This window comes from Schistocerca piceifrons, chromosome 10 (genome assembly GCF_021461385.2).
Source record: "Schistocerca piceifrons isolate TAMUIC-IGC-003096 chromosome 10, iqSchPice1.1, whole genome shotgun sequence".
Taxonomy (NCBI): Eukaryota; Metazoa; Arthropoda; class Insecta; order Orthoptera; family Acrididae; genus Schistocerca; species Schistocerca piceifrons.
In genome coordinates, this window is record NC_060147.1 from 85,810,411 (window position 1) to 85,830,844 (window position 20,434).

General features: G+C 45.4%; 1 protein-coding gene and 1 pseudogene across 2 annotated transcripts in view; one reads left to right on the plus strand and one right to left on the minus strand.

The window, feature by feature from the left end:
* Positions 1-20,434, plus strand: part of LOC124718646 (myc box-dependent-interacting protein 1) — a 446,366-nt gene that overhangs the window by 220,880 nt on the left and 205,052 nt on the right. The gene's annotated exons all lie outside the window — the stretch shown is intronic.
* On the minus strand, positions 10,958-11,074 carry LOC124719153 (annotated as a pseudogene).

Here is a 20,434-nt window from a genome sequence, read left to right on the forward strand (position 1 = left end):
TCGCCGATACCCCAGGAGCAACAGTGTCCCTAATTTGCTGGGAAGTGGCGGTGCGGTCCCCTACGGCACTGCGTAGGATCCTACGGTCTTGGCGTGCATCCGTGCGTCGCTGCGGTCCGGTCCCAGGTCGACGGGCACGTGCACCTTCCGCCGACCACTGGCGACAACATCGATGTACTGTGGAGACCTCACGCCCCACGTGTTGAGCAATTCGGCGGTACGTCCACCCGGCCTCCCGCATGCCCACTATACGCCCTCGCTCAAAGTCCGTCAACTGCACATACGGTTCACGTCCACGCTGTCGCGGCATGCTACCAGTGTTAAAGACTGCGATGGAGCTCCGTATGCCACGGCAAACTGGCTGACACTGACGGCGGCGGTGCACAAATGCTGCGCAGCTAGCGCCATTCGACGGCCAACACCGCGGTTCCTGGTGTGTCCGCTGTGCCGTGCGTGTGATCATTGCTTGTACAGCCCTCTCGCAGTGTCCGGAGCAAGTATGGTGGGTCTGACACACCGGTGTCAATGTGTTCTTTTTTCCATTTCCAGGAGTGTATTACAATACAGAGTTACGGCCGCGCGGTATTAGCCTAGCGATCTAGGGCGCTGCAGTCATGGACTGTGCGGCTGATCCCGGCGGAGGTTCGAGCCCTCCTTCGGGCGTGTGTGTGTGTGTGTGTGTGTGTGTGTGTGTGTGTGTGTGTGTGTGTGTGTTTGCCCTTAGGATAATTTAGGTTAAGTAGTGTGTAAGCTTGGGGACTGATTACCTTAGCAGTTAAGTCCCATAAGATTTCACACACATTTGAACACTGTTACGGATAAATATTTCTATTCTTTACCCCATTCCCTTAAACGGCACAAAATGCATATACTATATTTATAGATTTATTTATTCCTATTCAAGAATTCATGTAGGGTATAGAAAGAGTTATCAAGGAGGTATGATTTCAATTTATTTTTGAAGCTGTTACTGCTGTCTGTCGGAAATTTTATTTCATGTGGTAATTTGTCGAAAATTTTTATAGCAGTATATTTTACCCCCTTTCAGTGCCGGAGATAGGTTGAGTAAAGGATAGTGTCTTTCTTTTTTGTGGTATTATAATCATGAATGTCAATGTTGTTTTGAAACTGGTCCATGTTGCTGAGAACAAATTTCATTAGTGAGTAAATGTACTGTGAGGCTGTTTTAAGCATTACCAATTTTTTAAAAAGATGCCTACAAGATGTGCGACTATGAACCCCACACATTATTCTAACCACTTTCTTTTGAGCAGTGAATACTTTTTGTCTAAATGTTGAGTTACCCCAAAATGTTATTCCGTATGACATCAGACCACCAATAGAACCCAAGATATGAACCCCGGAAGAATCCTGTATTTACGCGCTGCGTTTTGGAACATACTAATAAGGGAACCTCCCCATCGCACCCCCCTCAGATTTAGTTATAAGTTGGCACAGTTGATAGGCCTTGAAAAACTGAACACAGATCAACCGAGAAAACAGGAAGAAGTTGTGTGGAACTATGAAAAAAATAAACAAAATGTACAAACTGAGTAGTCCATGTGCAAGATAGGCAACATCAAGGATAGTGTGAACCCAGGAGCACCGTGGTCCCGTGGTTAGCGTGAGCAGATACGGAACTTGAGGTCCTTGGTTCAAGTCTCTCCTCGAGTGAAAAGTTTAATTTTTTTATTTTCAGACAAGTATTATCTGTCCGTCCGTCCGTTCGTTGCGAGGTAACTGCGCCGTAGTATGGGGACGCTACACCTAAACAAACATCGAAACACACGACGCAGCATGCCGTCATCAGTGTCGTATAGAATATATCAGACGTGTTTCCTTGTGGAGGAATCGGTTGACCTATGACCTTGCGATCAAATGTTTTCGGTTCCCATTGGAGAGGCACGTCCTTTCGTCTACTAATCGCACGGTTTTGCGGTGCGGTCGCAAAACACAGACACTAAACTTGCTACAGTGAACAGAGACGTCAATGAACGTCATAACTTTGCGAAAATAAAGTAAGTAAAATTTTCACTCGAGGGAAGACTTGAACCAAGGACCTCTCATTCCGCAGCTGCTCACGCCAACACCGACTCAAAGGAAGGCCTCGGCGCTTGTTCGTGACGTCACGTCAGCTAGGCACGGCTAACGCCAGGCCTGCTGCAGGCAGAAACGCCTTATTTTTGGACAAAACGATTGGTATTGTTTTGGATTCTGCAGTTTTATTTAGATGAAAGGTTTTCTTACTATCGTAAAGCTACAAATGAAGATCATAGTTCTGTATTACTGAATCCTGTCGAAATAAACGTAGATCAATATGGGAAGATGCTTTGCCCCATTGCAAGTTTCGGAAATTTTACATTCAAGTAACTATATTTACCTGATCCATGTCGTTATCGAAACTTACCCCAACCCCCGTACAATTTCATTTATTTATTTTTTTTATTTTCGTTTGACATCGGCACTGGAAATGTGAACTAATTTACATGCGTAAATGTCCAACTGTTGCCAGTCATCAGATTACAGTCTAAATTCTAAACAGGTAACGAAACAGCTTCATAGATCGAAAATACTGCTGAGCTTAAACTTTTTTAAACATGCACATTAGAAAAGATAAACATTCCCCTCTTGCATCTGAAAGGAGAAACTTTATAATATAAAAAAATTTTATTTGATAAAACAAGTATCTCTCTTTTGCCTCTTCTTCTGTCCCCCACCCCCTCCCCCAACGTGTACAATCGCAAGATATTCCATTAACATTCAGTGCTCCTCACCCCATAGTCAACCAAGATACCTAAAGAAGAGCACCTAAATGTTCACAGTTTCTTGTAAAAGCAACCCAGTACAAACGTAACTTCCTCAGATTTACAAATAAGGTAAAGAAGCACGAATTCTGTTGCTGCTGGACCGTGAAGTTGTTTTTGTATGTCAATCGTTAAAACAGGTGGCAATTTAAGTTTAGGAGTACACTATTTGTTGAGAAATGTAATGAATTGCCCAATTAATTGATTGCAGAAATCTCTCAGAACAATGTGTGTTGGTCAACTACCGCCAGTAGTTTCACATTTTCCTGCGTCAGAGAGGGAGACACCACCTTTATGAGTATGCCTGCAACAGACCTGGCGTTCGCCGTGTCTAGCTGACGTGACGTCATGAGCAAGCGCCGAGGCCTTCCTTTGAGTAGGTGTGGCTCACGCTAACCACGGGACCACGGCGCTCCTGAACTCACGCTATTCTTGATGATACCTCTCTTGCACATGGACTACTCAGTTTGTGTATTTTGCTTATTTTTTCATAGTTCCACACAACTTCTTCCTGTTTTCTCGGTTGATCTGCGTTCAGTTTTTCGAGGCCTATCCACTGTGCCAACTTACAACTAAATCTGAGGGGGGTGCGATGGGCAGGTTCCCTTGGAAGCAGTGCATGCTGTCGCGTGCGTACCGAAACCAAACACGCACGCAGGCACACGCACTGGCTAGCGAGCGAAGGAGTCCGGAAGGCGTGCTGGTTTGATGTAAACAGTTTTCTCCGTTTTCGCGCGGCTGGTTGTGAGATGGAAAGCCAGGGGGAAGCGAGGCCCACAGAGATGCGGGCGGCGATAGGGAAGAGGGGGGGGGGGGGGGGGGGAGCCGGTTGTAGCAGGTCCGGTATATCTCGTCGGGGAATAAGGCTAAGAGGCGCGCCGTGGTGGAAAGCGTGCGGGTGGGGAAAGCCGCGTGGACAAGCCGACAGACGGGGCAGTACGCATGCGCGGCGGCTCTTGACCCTGACCGTGACCCTCAGGCCGACCTCGCTGTCCTGGTGACCCACTGCCACTGCCCGCCGTCCCGCTGCGTGTGCACGCGGTGACCTGCGGCTGCTCTGTCCCGGGACCGCTGCTACTTGCTTTGCTCTCTGCAAGCGACGGCTGTATCAACGGAATGCAGGATATTTGCCACGCCGGACATTAGCCACACTTGCCCCTTCGCCAGGTAGCGATCCCTCAGGTAAGGGACGCCCTTCCCCGCACTACCTCTGTCCGCTTTCAAACCGCCGTCTCCACATCTTACTCGATACAACCAGTACCTAAGGGACCTTCTTCTTCAACATCTTGGCGAAATACAGAGCTTCTTTTCCGAAATGGAAATGTTTATAAGTTTTGGGAAACGAAAGCAATACCGACGATTATGTCAGTATGTAATTAGTTCTGCCAAGTACAGGGCTATTACAAATGATTGAAGCGATTTCATAAATTCACTGTAGCTCCATTCATTGACATATGGTCACGACACACTACAGATACGTAGAAAAACTCATAAAGTTTTGTTCGGCTGAAACCGCACGTCAGGTTTCTGCCGCCAGAGCGCTCGAGAGCGCAGTGAGACAAAATGGCGACAGGAGCCGAGAAAGCGTATGTCGTGCTTGAAATGCACTCACATCAGTCAGTCATAACAGTGCAACGACACTTCAGGACGAAGTTCAACAAAGATCCACCAACTGCTAACTCCATTCGGCGATGGTATGCACAGTTTAAAGCTTCTGGATGCCTCTGTAAGGGGAAATCAACGGGTCGGCCTGCAGTGAGCGAAGAAACGGTTGAACGCGTGCGGGCAAGATTCACGCGTAGCCCGCGGAAAATGGGCTCATGCCACAATTGGAGACCGACAGCGCCGACTTCATCTTTCAACAGGATGGTGCTCCACCGCACTTCCATCATGATGTTCGGCATTTCTTAAACAGGAGATTGGAAAACCGATGGATCGGTCGTGGTGGAGATCATGATCAGCAATTCATGTCATGGCCTCCACGCTCTCCCGACTTAACCCCTTGCGATTTCTTTCTGTGGGGTTATGTGAAAGATTCAGTGTTTAAACCTCCTCTGCCAAGAAACGTGCCAGAACTGCGAGTTCGCATCAACGATGCTTTCGGACTCATTGATGGGGACATGCTGCGCCGAGTGTGGGAGAAACTTGATTATCGGCTTGATGTCTGCCGAATCACTAAAGGAGCACATATCGAACATTTGTGAATGCCTAAAAAAACTTTTTGAGTTTTTGTATGTGTGTGCAAAGCATTGTGAAAATATCTCAAATAATAAAGTTATTGTAGAGCTGTGAAATGGCTTCAATCATTTGTAACAACCCTGTATATATATAGATCCCTCTGTCTGTACGGTAGCTTCCTTTCACGCTTACTGATTGCGATAGAAACAGTCCATCGGCATGGGAGCAACAAGAAAGGAACGATGTAAACAGAATACAAATGTACGCTAATCATTTCGTTTTGATCACTGCATTTGTGCCTACTTTAATAACTCCAACTGCATGCGCAAAAGACAATAAGGAAAGAAGAAATGGGAATGGGAATGTTTGAAAACAACAACCACATACTCCATATTAATTTACTCTCTCAAATGCGATATCCCTTGCGGCGACACATTAGTTAATAAGGTGTAGCGGGATAATGTTCAAAACATCACTGAAAATACGTTCACTAAATAGAGATAAGAACAGCTATGATTGACATGTGATGTAAAGTCGACCTACAATTTTAAAATGTCAGAAATAAGGAAATGAAGTAATTAAGAATGCTATGCTTGTAACGTACGTTGTTGTTCTACATTGTTTAGCTCTGGTATTTACAGGGTCACAGAGAAAACGTTCTAGGTTTTGGAGAGAAAAGCTGTAATTGTAATGATCTGCACTACAACAGAAACAAGAAGCACAACTTAATGAAAAATAATGTAATGTGTGTTCCAGCTCACAAGCGACATTGAATCAGATAGTTCCTGCGACGTAGTATGGGCAGAGGTTATGTTCGAAACCGGAACAAATTAATAACTGGCTCCTTTTACGGCCCCCCGGGCTCAGATGAAACAGTTGCTGAAGAGTTCAAAGAAAACTTGAGTCTCCATCACAAATAGGTACCCTACTCATACAATGATAGTTGGCAGTGACTTCATTCTACCTTCCGTATGTTGACAAAAATACGTTTTCAGACCATATTGTAGATAGTAACAACTTCCGTAATTGTTCTAAATGCTTTTTTAACATTATTTTGAACAATTAGTCCACGAGGCCATTCAAATTGTAAATAGTTACGAAAACACACTTGACCTCTTAGCCACAAATAATCCTGAGCATCACTACGGATACAGAGAAAGCCATAGCGAGGCTCAATTCCGTAACAATGAAATTCACCAAAACTTAACGCGAAATATATCTATTTATAAAGGCAACTAAAAATTCGGTTGGCGTCTTACTAAGAGACAGTCTCCAATCCTTCCAAACTATGTAAGTAAAGACCATATGTGACTTAAGTTCAAGGAAATAGTATAAACAGCACTGGAGAGATTCATACCAAATAAATCAATAACAGACGGAACTGATCCCCCATGGTACACAAAACACGACAGAATGCTGCTGCAGAAGCACCGAAAAAGGCACGTATAATTTAGACGAACGCAAAATCACCAAGATTGGCGAAGTTTTAATGAGGCTGGAAATTTGGGCAGATTTCAGTGGGAGATGCATTTAGTAGTTTCCACAACGAAACTCTCCTTAGAAAGGTGGTGGAAAATCCAAAAAGATTCTGGTTCTATGTTAAGTAAACCAGCGGAAAGGCTCAGTAAGCGATGATGAGGCGGAGGAAGGGGAGACAAGGGATCCAACCCTTCGGAGCAGGTAAAATCGTGGCAATGTCCGGCGTGGCAAATTTCCGCGCACCATATCAACGTAAGCTACCTATTTATTACTGAAAGTAACGTATCCCTCAGTACGAGAGAGAGTAAGACTTAAACATAACGACCCCAGCCACAGCATGGTAGATTACCTAACGGGACACAGCCCTTACCTCACGCACTTAAATCGCGTCGCGTCAGTCTGAAGCAGACAAATACATGTACATGCGGGGTAGAAGGTTCCCCCGAACACTTCATCTTATTCTGCGGACGATACACGTGCAACTCATAAACATAGAACAATCCATACACTAAATGCTCAGAGACAGACAGCAAAGGACCAAAACTAACTAAAATAACCTACACTGAATACCAGACGGCACAGACAACGGGTCTATACAGGGTGGTCCATTGATCGTGACCGGGCCAAATATCTCACGAAATAAGCGTCAAACGAAAAAACTACAAAGAACGAAACTTGTCTAGCTTGAAGGGGGAAACCAGATGGCGCTATGGTTGGCCCGCTAGATGGCGCTGCCATTTTGTTGTTATTGTTGTCTGCAGTCCTGAGACTGGTTTGATGCATCTCTCCATGCTACTCTATCCTGTGCAAGGTTCTCCATCTCCCAGTACTTACTGCAACCAACATCCTTCTGAAACTGCTTAGTGTATTCATCTCTTGGTCTCCCTCTACGATTTTTACCCTCCACGCTGCCCTCCAGTGCTAAATTTGTGATCCCTTGATGCCTCAGAACATGTCCTACCAACCGGTCCCTTCTTGTCAAGTTGTGCCACAAACTCCTCTTCTCCCCAATTCTATTCAATACCTCCTCGTTAGTTATGTGATCAACCCATCTAATCTTCAGCATTTTTCTGTAGCACCACATTTCGAAAGCTTCTATTCTCTTCTTGTCCAAACTACTTATCGTCCATGTTTCACTTCCGTACATGGCTACACTCCATACAAATACTTTCAGAAACGACTTCCTGACACTTAAATCTATACTCGACGTTAACAAATTTCTCGTCTTCAGAAACGCTTTCCTTGCCATTGCCAGTCTATATTTTATATCCTCTCTACTTCGACCATCATCGGTTATTTTACTCCCTAAATAGCAAAACTCCTTTACTACTTTAAGTGTCTCATTTCCTAATCTAATTCCCTCAGCATCACCCGACTTAATTCGACTGCATTCCATTATCCTCGTTTTGGTTTTGTTGATGTTCATCTTATATCCTCCCTTCAAGACACTGTCCATTCCATTCAACTGCTCTTCCAGGTCCTTTGCTGTCTCTGACAGAATTACAATGTCATCGGCGAACCTCAAGGTTTTTATTTCTTCTCCATGGATTTTAATACCTACTCCGAATTTTTCTTTTGTTTCCTTTACTGCTTGCTCAATATACAGATTGAATGACATCGGGGAGAGACTACAACCCTGTCTCACTCCCTTCCCAACCACTGCCTCCCTTTCATCATGCCCCTCGACTCTTATAACTGCCACCTGGTTTCTTTACATATTGTAAATAGCCTTTCGCTCCCTGTATTTTACCCCTGCAACCTTTAGAATTTGAAAGAGAGTATTTCAGTCGATATTGTCAAAAGCTTTCTCTAGTTCTACAAATGCTAGAAACCTGATTTTATAATCAGAAAGAAGGAATTGGTTCATTGAGATTTCGGGCTAGACTTCATTTTCATGGAACAGTTACGAGCCCTGTTGTCCTTCAAACAGAAGTATATGGCAACGGTAGTGATTACGGCATTTTGTAAGTGCGGTCTCCGAATATTAAAGACTGCGGAAACTTAACGTAGAGTATGAGTGAAAGCAGACTATGAAATTTAGCCACCTTGTCAGTACAGTACGATACTGACGCTAAACTGACTTCAGTAACAGAAACAATGGGTTTGCTCCACTAAAAACAACAAAATTGCTTGGTAAAATCGTATAAAACACAATACATGGAAAGGCATATTATCTGAGCACCTAATGGTAACCTTTTTCTCTTTTTAGGGTTTGGTACCTCAATCGGCTAAAACGGAACCCTGATAGTATCACTTCGTTGTCGCCCTGTTTGTCTGTGTCCGACATTTGGAAACCATTTTCCTCAGAAAGGAGCAGACGTTTCAAGTTGAAATTTATGTCACATAGCCGGCCGCGGTGGCCAAGCGGTTCTAGGCGCTTCAGTCCGGAACCGCGCGACTCCTACGGTCGCAGGTTCGAATCCTGCCTCGGGCGTGGATGTGTGTGATGTCCTTAGGTTAGTTAGGTTTAAGTAGTTCTAAGTTCTAGGGGACTGATGACCACAGATGTTAAGTCCCAAAGTGCTCAGAGCCATTTGAACCATTTTGTGTGTGTGTAATGTGTTTAGTGGAAGTAGCCGTTTCAGAACTGTGTGAACAAAACATTGGGATGCTGACTTTACTTGCAGCCCTCTTGTGAACCAGTGCCACACTAGGAACACGCCAATGCCTCACCACGTCGAGCAGACACAGCGGTGTGCGGACATTTGCCACGCCGGACATTGCCACGATTTTACCTGCTCCGAAGGGTTGGATCCCTTGTCTCCCCCTCCTCCGCCTCCTCATCGCTTACTGAGCCTTTCCGCTGGTTTACTTAACATAGGACCAGAATCTCTTTGGATTTTCTGTCACATCTCTAGAGAGACCTTCGTTGTGGGAAACTATTAAATGCATCTCGCATTGAAATCCGCACAAAATTTCGAGCTTCAGTAAAACTTCGCCAGTCTTAGAGATTTTGCGTTGGTTTAAATTATACGTGCCTTTTTCGCTGCTCCTGCAGCAGCTTTCTGTCGTGTTTTGTGTACCATGGGCGATCAGTTCCGTCTCTTATTGATTTATTTGGTATGAATCTCTCCAGTGCTGTTTCTTTAAACTTAAGCCACATATGGTCTTCGTTTACATAGTTTGGAAGGATTCGAGACCGTCTCTTAGAAAGACGTCAACCGAATTTTTAGCAGCATTAAAAATCGATATATTTCGCGTTTAGTTTTGGTGAATTTCTTTGTAACGGAATTGAGCCTCGCTACGACTGTATCCGTCGTGATGCTCAGGATTATTTGTGGCTAAGAGGTCAAGTGTGATTTCATAACCATTTACAATTTGAACGGCGTCGTGAACAATTGTTCAAAATATTTTTTTAAAAACCAATTAGAACAATTGCGGAAGTTGTTTTCTATCTACAATAGGGCCTGAAAATGTATTTTTGTCAACATACGGAAGGTAGATTGAAGTCACTGCCAACTATCATTGTATGAGTAGGGTACCTATTTGTGATGGAGACTCAAGTTTTCTTTGAAATGTTCAGCAACTGTTTCATCTGAGACCGGGGGTCGGTAAAAGGAGCGAGTTATTAATTTATTCCGGTTGTCGAATATAAACTCTGCCCATACTACGTCGCAGGAACTATCTGCTTCAATGTCACTTGCGAGCTGAAACACACATTACATAATTTTTCCTTAAGTTATGCTTCTAGTTTCTGTTGTAGTGCAGATCATTACAATTACGGCTTTTCCCTCCAAAACCTAGAATGTTTTCTCTGTGACCCTGTAAATACCAGAGCTAAACAATGTAGAACGACAACGTACGTTACAAACATAGCATTCTGTATTACTTCATTTTCTTATTTCTAACACTTTAAAAATTGTACGTCGACTCTCGATGACATGTCAATCATGGATGTTCTTATTCTATTTAGTGAACGTATTTTCAGATTTTCAGTCTTGTTTTGAACATTGTCCCGCTACACTTTACTAACTAATGTTTCGCCGCAAGGAATATCGTATTTTAGAGAGTAAATTAATATGGAGTATGTCGTTCTTTTTTCTTCAAACATTCACGTTCCCATTCCCCTTATTGTCTTTTGGGCATGCAGTTGTAGTAATTAAAGTAGGCACAAATGCAGTGATCAAGAAGAAATGATTAGCGTACATTCGCATTCTTCTTACATCGTTCCTTTCTTGTTGCTCCCATGCCGATGGACTGTTTCTATCGCAATCAGTAAGTGTGAAATGGAGTTACGCTACAGACAGAGGGATCTATATTTATACTTGGCGGAACTAATTACATACTGACATAATCGCCCCCCCCCCCAAAAAAAACACTCCGTCTTCAGGCCATGCGACTGCCGTGTCATCCTCCGAGGATGATGCCGATAGGAGGGGCGTGGGGTCAGCACACCGCTCTCCCGGTCGGTATGATGCTATTCTTGACCGAAGCCCTTACTATTCGGTCGAGTAGCTCCTCAATTGGCATCACGAGACTGAGTGCACCCCGAAAAAAGGCAACAGCGCATGGCAGCTGGATGGTCACCCATCCAAGTGCCGGCCACGCCCAACAGCGCTTAACTTCGGTGATCTCACGGGAACCGGTGTATCCACTGCGGCAAGGCCGTTGCCTTCGTTTCGCAAAAGTCGTAAATATTTCGATTTCGGAAGAGAAGATCTGTATTTGGCCAAGATGTCGAAGAAGAAAGTCTCTTACGTACTGGTTGTGTCGAGTAAGATGTGAAGACGGCGGTTTGAAAGCGGACAGAAGTAGTGCGAGGAAGTGCGTCCCTTACCTGAGGGATCGCTACTCAAGCTACCTGGCGAAGGGGCAAGTGTGGCAAATGTCCGGCGTGGCAAATGTCCGGCATTCGAGACAGCTTGTGTAGCTCAGAGTTCCCGAACGGGACCCGCCCCCGACGCGCTGTCGCTGGCTCTTCAGGTGACGGCGGCGGCTGTTCGATCGCAGTGACGGCTTCCACAAGTGGATCGGTCCCACCAGTGAAAGCTGGAGCTAAGCTACAGCAGTCGGTTCTGGCGGTGACGGCCTCGCCTTGTGCAGAGCGCCGGCTCAAGAATGCGGCCGTGTGTGGCTGCGAGCCCAGCCAGAGCCGTTATGTAAGCTGAGCCGGCGCGCCTGCCGCACATGCCATACCATATCATACCTTTCTCTCCTCCCTCCCCTCCCCTCTCCTCTGCTCTCTCCTGCCCAAATATCGGCAATCCGAACGAGCCACGGTTCCCCCTATAAAAGGTGACGACAAAAATATTGTCCAGCTGCCAGATGCACTCCGACACTCAGGGTTCAGTACAAGCTTAGAGGGGCACTCCAAAAGAAGTGCACACTATTTTCATTCTGCATGTGTGAAAGTTTTACAGTGTGTAGATACATCCTTCCCTCTTGTTTTCAAACTTGGTTCAACCTGTTCCCGTGAGTGGCGCCGTCACAGTATGTCTTCAAGATGGCTGCTACACTTGACGTTCGTCAGAAGCAACGTGCTGTCATAGAATTACTGTGCTGTGAAAACGAGACAGTGGGAAACATCCACAAGAGGTTGAAAAAGGTGTATGGAGATGCTGCTGTCGATCGCAGTACAGTTAGTCGGTGAACGAGCAGGTTACGTGATGAAAGCGGGCACGGCAATATTGAGGATTGTCCTCGCAGCGGCAGGCCTCGTACTGCACACACTCCAGAGAGTTAACGAATTGGTGACTGCTGACAGACGCATCACAGTGAACGAATTGTCACGCTACGTTGGGATAGGGCAAGGAAGTGTTTGGAGAATACTGAAAGTGTTGGCGTTAAAAAAGGTTGGTGCCAGGTGGGTTCCCAGGATGTTGACAGTGGCGATCACAAAACTCGGTTGGACAACACTGAAACACCCGCCTTACAGTCCTGACCTGGCTCCATGTGACAATCATCTCTTCGGGAAACTGAAAGACTCTCTTAGTAGAACAAGGTTTGAAGATGATGACTCCCTTGTGCACGCTGCCAAGCAGTGGCTCCAACAGGTTGGTCCAGAATTTTACCGTGCGGGTATACAGGCGCTGGTTCCAAGATGGCGTAAGGCAGTTGAGAGGGATGGAAATTATGTGGATAAATGAAAATATTGTTCCTAAAGGATGTATCTACACACTGTAAAACTTTCAAATATGTGGAATGAAACATGGATTTTTAAAAAAAAGAGTGCATTTCTTTTGGAGTGACCCTCGTATGTGTACAGTTCAACCATTCTTGGAATCGATGATCTCTAGGTATGTGTCTCTTGTCGACTATATCACAGGCAGTCTATCGGTCCAGGGAGTCCAAGACTTTAGAGAATCATACAATGAATGCTTTCACGACCGGATGTTTTACCTGCCGAATATTCTTCCGGGTTGTGTGGCCGTGGTCCATGGAACTCTTCTATCCCTGACGTATCATCCAAGGCTTCGTTGGACATCTTCCGAGGTGCTCCTGGTTGTGCTGAGTCTTGCCGACTGACGAGTCGGACGTCGAAGAGCGGCCTAAATACCGTGGAAAGTGGGTGTGGTCTGGATTTCACGTGACAGCAGAGGTGAAATATAACTATCGATCATAGTACGTCAAAGATAAAAACTTCTCATCGATTCTGTAGCGCCCACTTTCCACGGTATTTAGGCCGATTCCATATTCTGCTAACAGTCATTGGATCTCGACCAACGCGGGTAGATGTGTCGCGATACGATAAACCGCAATCGCGATAGGCTACAATCCGACCTTTATCAAAGTCGGAAACGTGATGGTACGCATTTCTCCTCCTTACACGAGGCATCACAACAATGTTTCACCAGTCAACGCCGGTCAACTGCTGTTTGTGTATGAGAAAGCGGTTGGAAACGTTCCTCACGTCAGCACGTTGTAGGTGTCGCCACCGGCGCCAACCTTGTGTGAATGCTCTGAAAAGCTAATCATTTGCATATGAGAGCATCTTCTTCCTGTCTGTTAAATTTCGCGTCTGTAGCACGTCATCTTGGTGGTGTAGCAATTTTAATGGCCAGTAGTGTAGAATACTTGTCATGTCGAGCCATTAACTTCCTTCAGATCTCTTAATATTTGCCCGATTCCTTCATGACGGTGCAGTTCCCAGATATACAAATGTATTTACGACTGTAAACAGGACAGAGTGTTAATTACTCTTTTTGTTTGCTTTTCAGGTGAGTAGCTGACAGCATGGGGTGTGTGTGGCGTACCAGGAATGGGATCTAACAGCAGGTACAGTGCAGACGCTGCGTCGATGTCCACCAGCGGATCACTTTCCGTAACGCAGAGTGAATTTTTTTTATCTGCTTCGCAGTGGAATGTTGAAATCTTTTTATGCCAGCAGCAAACGCTTTAGAAAGAGAACCACTGTTGAGAATGACGTCAAATTCAAACAGAACATTATTGACGCGGGGGGAAACACCATGGAAAACAATTAACGAAACTTTTGTCAATAGATGGTGCTGTAAGTGCCGTAACGTAAATGAGGTTGATAACAAAAGATGGATGAATACGACGGCTATGGTTTGAGTTGTACATTACACCATTCATATTGTTGAGTGTCCATGACCGCAGAAGTTCAGCAGTCAACAGTTGTGATACTCTTACTTGGGTAACCCTATTCACCACAGCAAGGTCATAGCACATCGGATGGAAAAATCGGTTTTTAATTGTCTAGAACCCAAAAACCAAATAAAAAGCAAAGTGACTTTGGATTTTAATTGTCCTGAAGCAAAAAAACTGCACAAATAGCAAAATGTCGTGAGACTGGCACTACACATCTTCAATATGCTGTTCACCGTTTTTCTGCGACAAGTTGAAGTCGAGAAACAGCAGGTTCAACAACACGTCGAAGAGGCAAATGGCACTTAACTTCTCAGGTCATCAGACCCCTAGAACTTAGAACTACTTAAACCTAACTAACCTAAGGACATCACACACATCCATGCCCGAGGCAGGATTCGAACCTTCGATCGTAGCGGTCGCGCGGTTCTAGGCGCGGTTCCAGACTGTAGCGCCTAGAACCGCTTGGCCACAACGGCCGGCCCACGTCTAAGTGACTAGGGAGCCACGTTCAGAATGCGTTGCGCAATGCGTGTCTTCGGTTCAGGCGTAATTGGAACACTGATCACGTCTTTCAGATAACCCTACAGCCAGAAGTCACACGGACTAAAATCAGGTGATCTGGATGGCCAGGCTGTAGGAAAATGACGGCCGACAATCGGGTAAGATTTCCGAAATACCTCTGCAGTAGCCGCTTCAGTGGTTCAGTGGCGGAAGACCCCCCCCCCCCCAATCCCGGTCCACCTGTACGAAGGATTGTAATGACATTGGTGCGCAAAAGACTTTCATAACTAGAATGAGATTTTCGCTCTGCAGCGTGCGCTGATTTGAAATTTCCTGGCAGGTTAAAACTGTGTGCCGGACCGAGACTCGAACTCAGGACCTTTGCCTTTCGTGGGCAGGTGCTCTACCATCTGAGCTACCCAAGCACGACTCACGCCCCGTCCCCACAGCTTTACTTCTGTAAAAGGCAAAGATCCCGATTTCGAGTCTCGGTCCGGCACACAGTTTTAATCTACCAGGAAGTTTCGACTTTCATAACCTTTGACAGTGACGGTAAAAGTAACACAATCCGGAGGAGTCATCTCCTCGGAATAATAAGGCCCTTCGACAAACCATGCCGTCAACCCGTACCACACAGCCACCTTTAGAGAATGAAGTGGTACCGGCTGATATGCGTGCAGATTTTTTGCAGTTCTGCTTATTGACGTGCCCTTGTAGATAGGAATGTACTTCGTCTGTCCACAGAACGTTCCACGGCCATTCATTGTCCAGTTCCACGAGAGCAAGAGATTCCAGAGCGAATGTTTTTCTGGCAGTTCAGCAAAGAGCAACTCATGAACATGGGTGATTTTGTATGGATAGCAATGCACCGTGCTCGCAGTCATGTCCAAAGTTCGGGCAATTCCCTGTGCACTCCTCATTTGCACACCACCGCTCGACCCCTTCTGCAGCTTTCCTCCCTCTGCCATATTGCACTTCAAAAGGACGTGTCTTTTCTTTGTAATCATTTTCTCCAGACCGTTAGCAGATATCGGACCAATATCTTTTTTCATATCCTCGAGTGTCTGGAACTTACGCAGGGCTACGGGCGCGTAATCACCGTTCTTGTAAAAGAGTTTTCTCCAGCAGTGTGTGATCCTACATGGAGACAGCCATGTTTGGCGTCTCGGACCCAAGCTGAGGCACACCGGTGTGTCGAGCGTCCCTTGGTGTGGACATTCTGACGCTTACAGCGCCATCTGTCGACCATATTTTCACAACGTTTTTTTTTTTTTGCGTTCGAGGACGTTTTTCCTCTGCACCACTGATATGCTGTTCAAATTTGATGTCATTTTGAATGATAGTTCTCTTCCTACAGGATTTTTAACCTGGAATTTAATTATGGACACCCTGTATAATTATAAAGATTCATTTGAGTCGACTGTTTCTTTATCCAGTGATTTAAAATGGCGTGTCGCGTCACCTCCTGAATTTAAAAAAATAATAATTCGGCCAAGGTAAGTAGTTCGGCGCAGGACCTTTTTCGCGACGGCATCTGTGCGCAAAATTTTCTTGCTGTTCGAGCCATGTCGTATTTAACTTAAACCTCCAGCTTTCGAAAGTATTCAGAATCTTGTTGATGTGGACCATTTTGCGCAGGAAGTTTGTACATATTAGTTTTACAAATTGAAACGCCTGAATTTTTATGTGCCGATGTTATGGAAGTTACGTGACAGCGCAAACTCAATCCTATGAGCAGATTTCGAGAGGACAAAGGAGTAACAGTAAGCAGTATAAGAGGGGCATTCAATGAGTATTGCGAAAAAAGTGGAGTTTGTTATGGGGCATCGTGGAATATTCCCGCTTCAGCCCTTATAGTTTCACACAGGTGGCGGGCCTATACGTAGCCTTCAGAATGGCGTCTGTAAAGGAGGTGCGTTCCAAGCAGAGAGCCATCACTGAGTTTCTTTTGACGGAAAACCAGAGCATCGCAGATATTCACAGGCGCTTGCAGAATGTCTGTGGAGAGGTGGCAGTGAATAAAAGCACGTTGAGTCTTTGGGCGAGGCGTCTTGTCATCAACGCATCGAGGTCGCGCGAAGCTGTTCTGTCGTGTCCTGACATAAGTGGGAGATGGAGAAAAGGGTTACTGGTCAGTCTGCACTCCCGAGCGGTACAGAGCAGAAGGCAGAAGGACAATTCACAGTGAAGGCTTTTCATAGTTTTCTTCTATCTGAGTCAACACTGGTACAGGCATTTACTAGAAATACAGGTGATGAGACTTGGTGGGGAACTCGTTGTGGAGACTCTTGGAGAAACAGGGTTTTGAAATAGTTATTTATCCCAGACAGGACTAACTAATACGCTGGAGGCTAGTTCTAGGGTTAGAAAAAGCATGAATAACACTGTTACAACATAAGCCAGTGCAGGAGTCCCAGGAGTGGATGTTAACAACAGTAGCAAACACTGGCAGCATCTTAAGGCAACAACTTAGTTGCAAAACAAAACATACTGAATGTGACACTGTTCGCTGAGGCACTCCAAGTGAGAGAGCAGACTTACGCGGAGCTGGACCGAGGCTGGAGTCGACGGACGCGGATTCGGCGCCCAGATCGTCTGACTGAGAACTCCGCCAAAATGCGGAATCTAGGGGTTTTAAAGAGTCGCGTGGGGGCACTGTTTTTCCCACTTAAAGCCAACCAGCCAATCCCGCAGGTCTGTTTCAGGTGCCTGCGAATCACGGTTCAGTTAGGTCCCCTCTACTGCTCCTAAGGCGGGGATGTTAATGCAGTTGCACTAAGTCCGTATTTGGTATCAACATTGTTCAGCTGAAAGCTAAACGTAACTGCTCTGCCAAATAAGGCTTGCAACATTATTGTTATACGTCATTTAGCCCCCCCCCCTAGGGCTCCCCGGAGTAGGGACTGCAAGGTCAACAGTTTTTGGCGTTTTCGCTCTCTTTCTAACCCTTGTGAGCCTACTGACGCTGCTGTTTTCAGTGCTGGTATCAAGCTGGCTGTATACGCTAGTACGTGCCTGTTGGTTACAAAGTTCTACGTTGGCAACCTACCACAGTGTCTTCACGACATATGAAGTTACATGTTAATTCCTTGAAGAGTAACTAGCGCCCTGGGACCGTGTCTGGGGGCGTCTGCACTTTCGCAAGGCTCTCCCCTTACGGTTTACTTCATGTAACAATATCTCTCCTAGTTTCGTCTGCCCTCAGCGTCGTCTCTGCTTCCGCGCCTTGGAACGCCTGTCCTCCTTTCTCACAGCTTCAAGATAACACTACAGTAGCAAGGAATAATCAATATATTACAGTTAGACTTCCGCGTGCCGGCCAGCCGCACGCAGCTGTCTCTGCTGCAGTGTTGGAACGTGCGGACACTCTCATTCGAAGTGGTCAGTCGCCGCACTGCAGTGCTGGACGTCTCTGTTGGTAGTGCTGACACACTCGCCCACCTGTTGGCGTACCCGAAGTTGTGTGCCGTCTTGCTTCCTCTCTGCCTAACAGAAGACCATAAAGAGCGACGAAGGATTTATATGTGCGGAATTGCTTCCGCGTTACGAGGCTGAGCGTGACAATGTTTTGTGCAATATGGTTACTGGCCATGAGACATGAGTTCATCACTTCGAGCCGGAAACAAAATTGCAATCCAGGTAGTGGCGCCACATCACCTCTCCATCGAAAAAAAAAGTTCAAAGCCGCACCTTTGAAGTCCTGGCGGCTGCCTTTTTGGGCTCTGAAGGGGTTATTCTGTTTGATGCCCTCTTTCATGGTGCACTCCGAAGAGTGTTGCCGTAACCTCAGGAAACTGAAGAAATGATTTCAGCGTGTTCGTCGCTGCAGAAATGCAAACGAACTTCCGCTTCTCCATGACAACACAAAAGTCAGCGCAGCGGAGAGTAGCTGTCAAGACTCCATTGGACCGTTCTTCCTCATCCACCCTACAGCCCGGATCTCGTACCTTTAAGGGGACCACACCCTGCCTATATAACGCAAGTTAATTTAGGCAAGTATTTGACCAGTTTCCGAAAAAACTATTTGATGCAGGACATTAATATTTGTACTTTATGTTACATGATGCTAATAGTCAACTGTACTAAAATCTACTTTACTCAGTTTATAGTTTTTAAGAAATACTTTTTTAAATTTATTAACAAAAAATATTAAGTTTTTTCTGCAAAAAATATTTTTTGTAAACTTCCTAATGGGAATATTAATGAATGTAGAACTAGAGGTGGCTTTTTATGTTATACAGAGTCTCCTAAAATTTCATTCATTTATCTATGATAGTTTCTGATATAATTGGGCATATGTAATGAAAATTGTAGTTTGTGGGAAATTGACTTTAAAGAAAAAACTTTTGAAATTTGTTACTTACAGTTAATTAAAACTGTCCTGCTGCATATGATGCCTCTTCTTTGGCGTCTAGCTGATCTTCCAGCTTCTTTTTCACCTTCCTGGGTGTTTGTCTTGTTTTCTTGGCCATATTAGATGCAGACCTGTCTGCATCGGCTATCCTCTTTTTATCACAATGTTGCAGCTCAGTGATCATATTTTCACCAGGATTAATTCCCAGCTTCTTCAGTACGCAGCTCATTCCAGTATTACCACAATTGAATGTAATAACAGCATCATGAATACAGTTTTAGGAAGGTGGTTTCAAATTATGCTGCTGAAACATTCATTTGGGTTGTGTGTCTGCCCATGCAGACATTTCCTTAGAAGGTCAGGATGAGCCAAATTTCTGAAAATAGGTTTAATTGCTGTAGTAACAGCAGCAGGAAGAGAATGCTGGCGAGGATTCTCCAGTTGCCTGAGTCCTATTGCATTTGCACCACGAATTTTCTTCTGGTGGACACAATGCATGACATGGCTTATCATCAGTAGAGGACTTATGGAAGGATATGGCCCAAACATCTCTCATCATTGCCTCCAGATTTTCTTTATCCCTCCTAATTGACTGCCCATTTTCTATAAGAACTACTCGCAATCACACTTGAACAAAACTAACCGCGTGTTTGAAGCGTGTTGTTTACAAACAGCAGAAACAAAAGAATACCGACCATTGCATTCCAAGGATAGCAAACACACTCAGGAGTAAAAAAATCCCTAACGTGCAATGTAGGGGATATAAAGATCAAAGATATATGCAGAAAAGTGGGTGACAGAAAAGTGGGCGTGGCACATAAACACACGTGGTAGGAAAAATGCTCTTTCAATGCTCGAGAAAAAAAATTCAGCAAAATCCTTTTCGGAGTACGTAAATAAAACTTTAATCTATCGAAATATGATCACTCCGTCTTCAGGCCACGACTGGACTACCGGGACCATGGTCACCCATGCAAGTGCCGACCATGCCCGACAGCGCTTAACTTCGGTGATCTCACGGGAACCGGTGTAGCCACTGCGGCAAGGATCGAAATATGATGAAAACCAAAAATCGATTTTTTTCCACCTGAACCACGGTGTCGTCCCCTTAAACTTCCATCTTTTTGTCCCAAAGAAGGATGCACTCCGCGGGAAACAGTACGTGGATGTCGAGCAGCTTATTGATGGAGCAAAGACGTTGCCCCCGACGTCTACCAGTGGAGTGGTACCATGTCAGCATACAGGCCTGGCAGTAACGTGGCGTAAGGCAGTCGCTTTGAACGGAGATTATGCTGAAAAATAGTGTTTTGTAGCAAAAAAGAGTGGGAAAACAAAATACTTTCAGAAGATCAGAAGAAAATGTTGCATTATTTACTGAGCGCTCCTCGTGTACTGCACATCTTCCGCAGCCGGCCGCGGTGGCCGCGCGGTTCTAGGCGCTTCAGTCCGGAACCGCGCTGCTGCTACCGTCGTAGGTTCGAATCCTGCCTCGGGCATGTGTGTGTGTGATGTCCTTAGGTTGGTTAGGTTTAAGTACTTCTAACTCTAGGGCACTGATGAGCTCAGATGT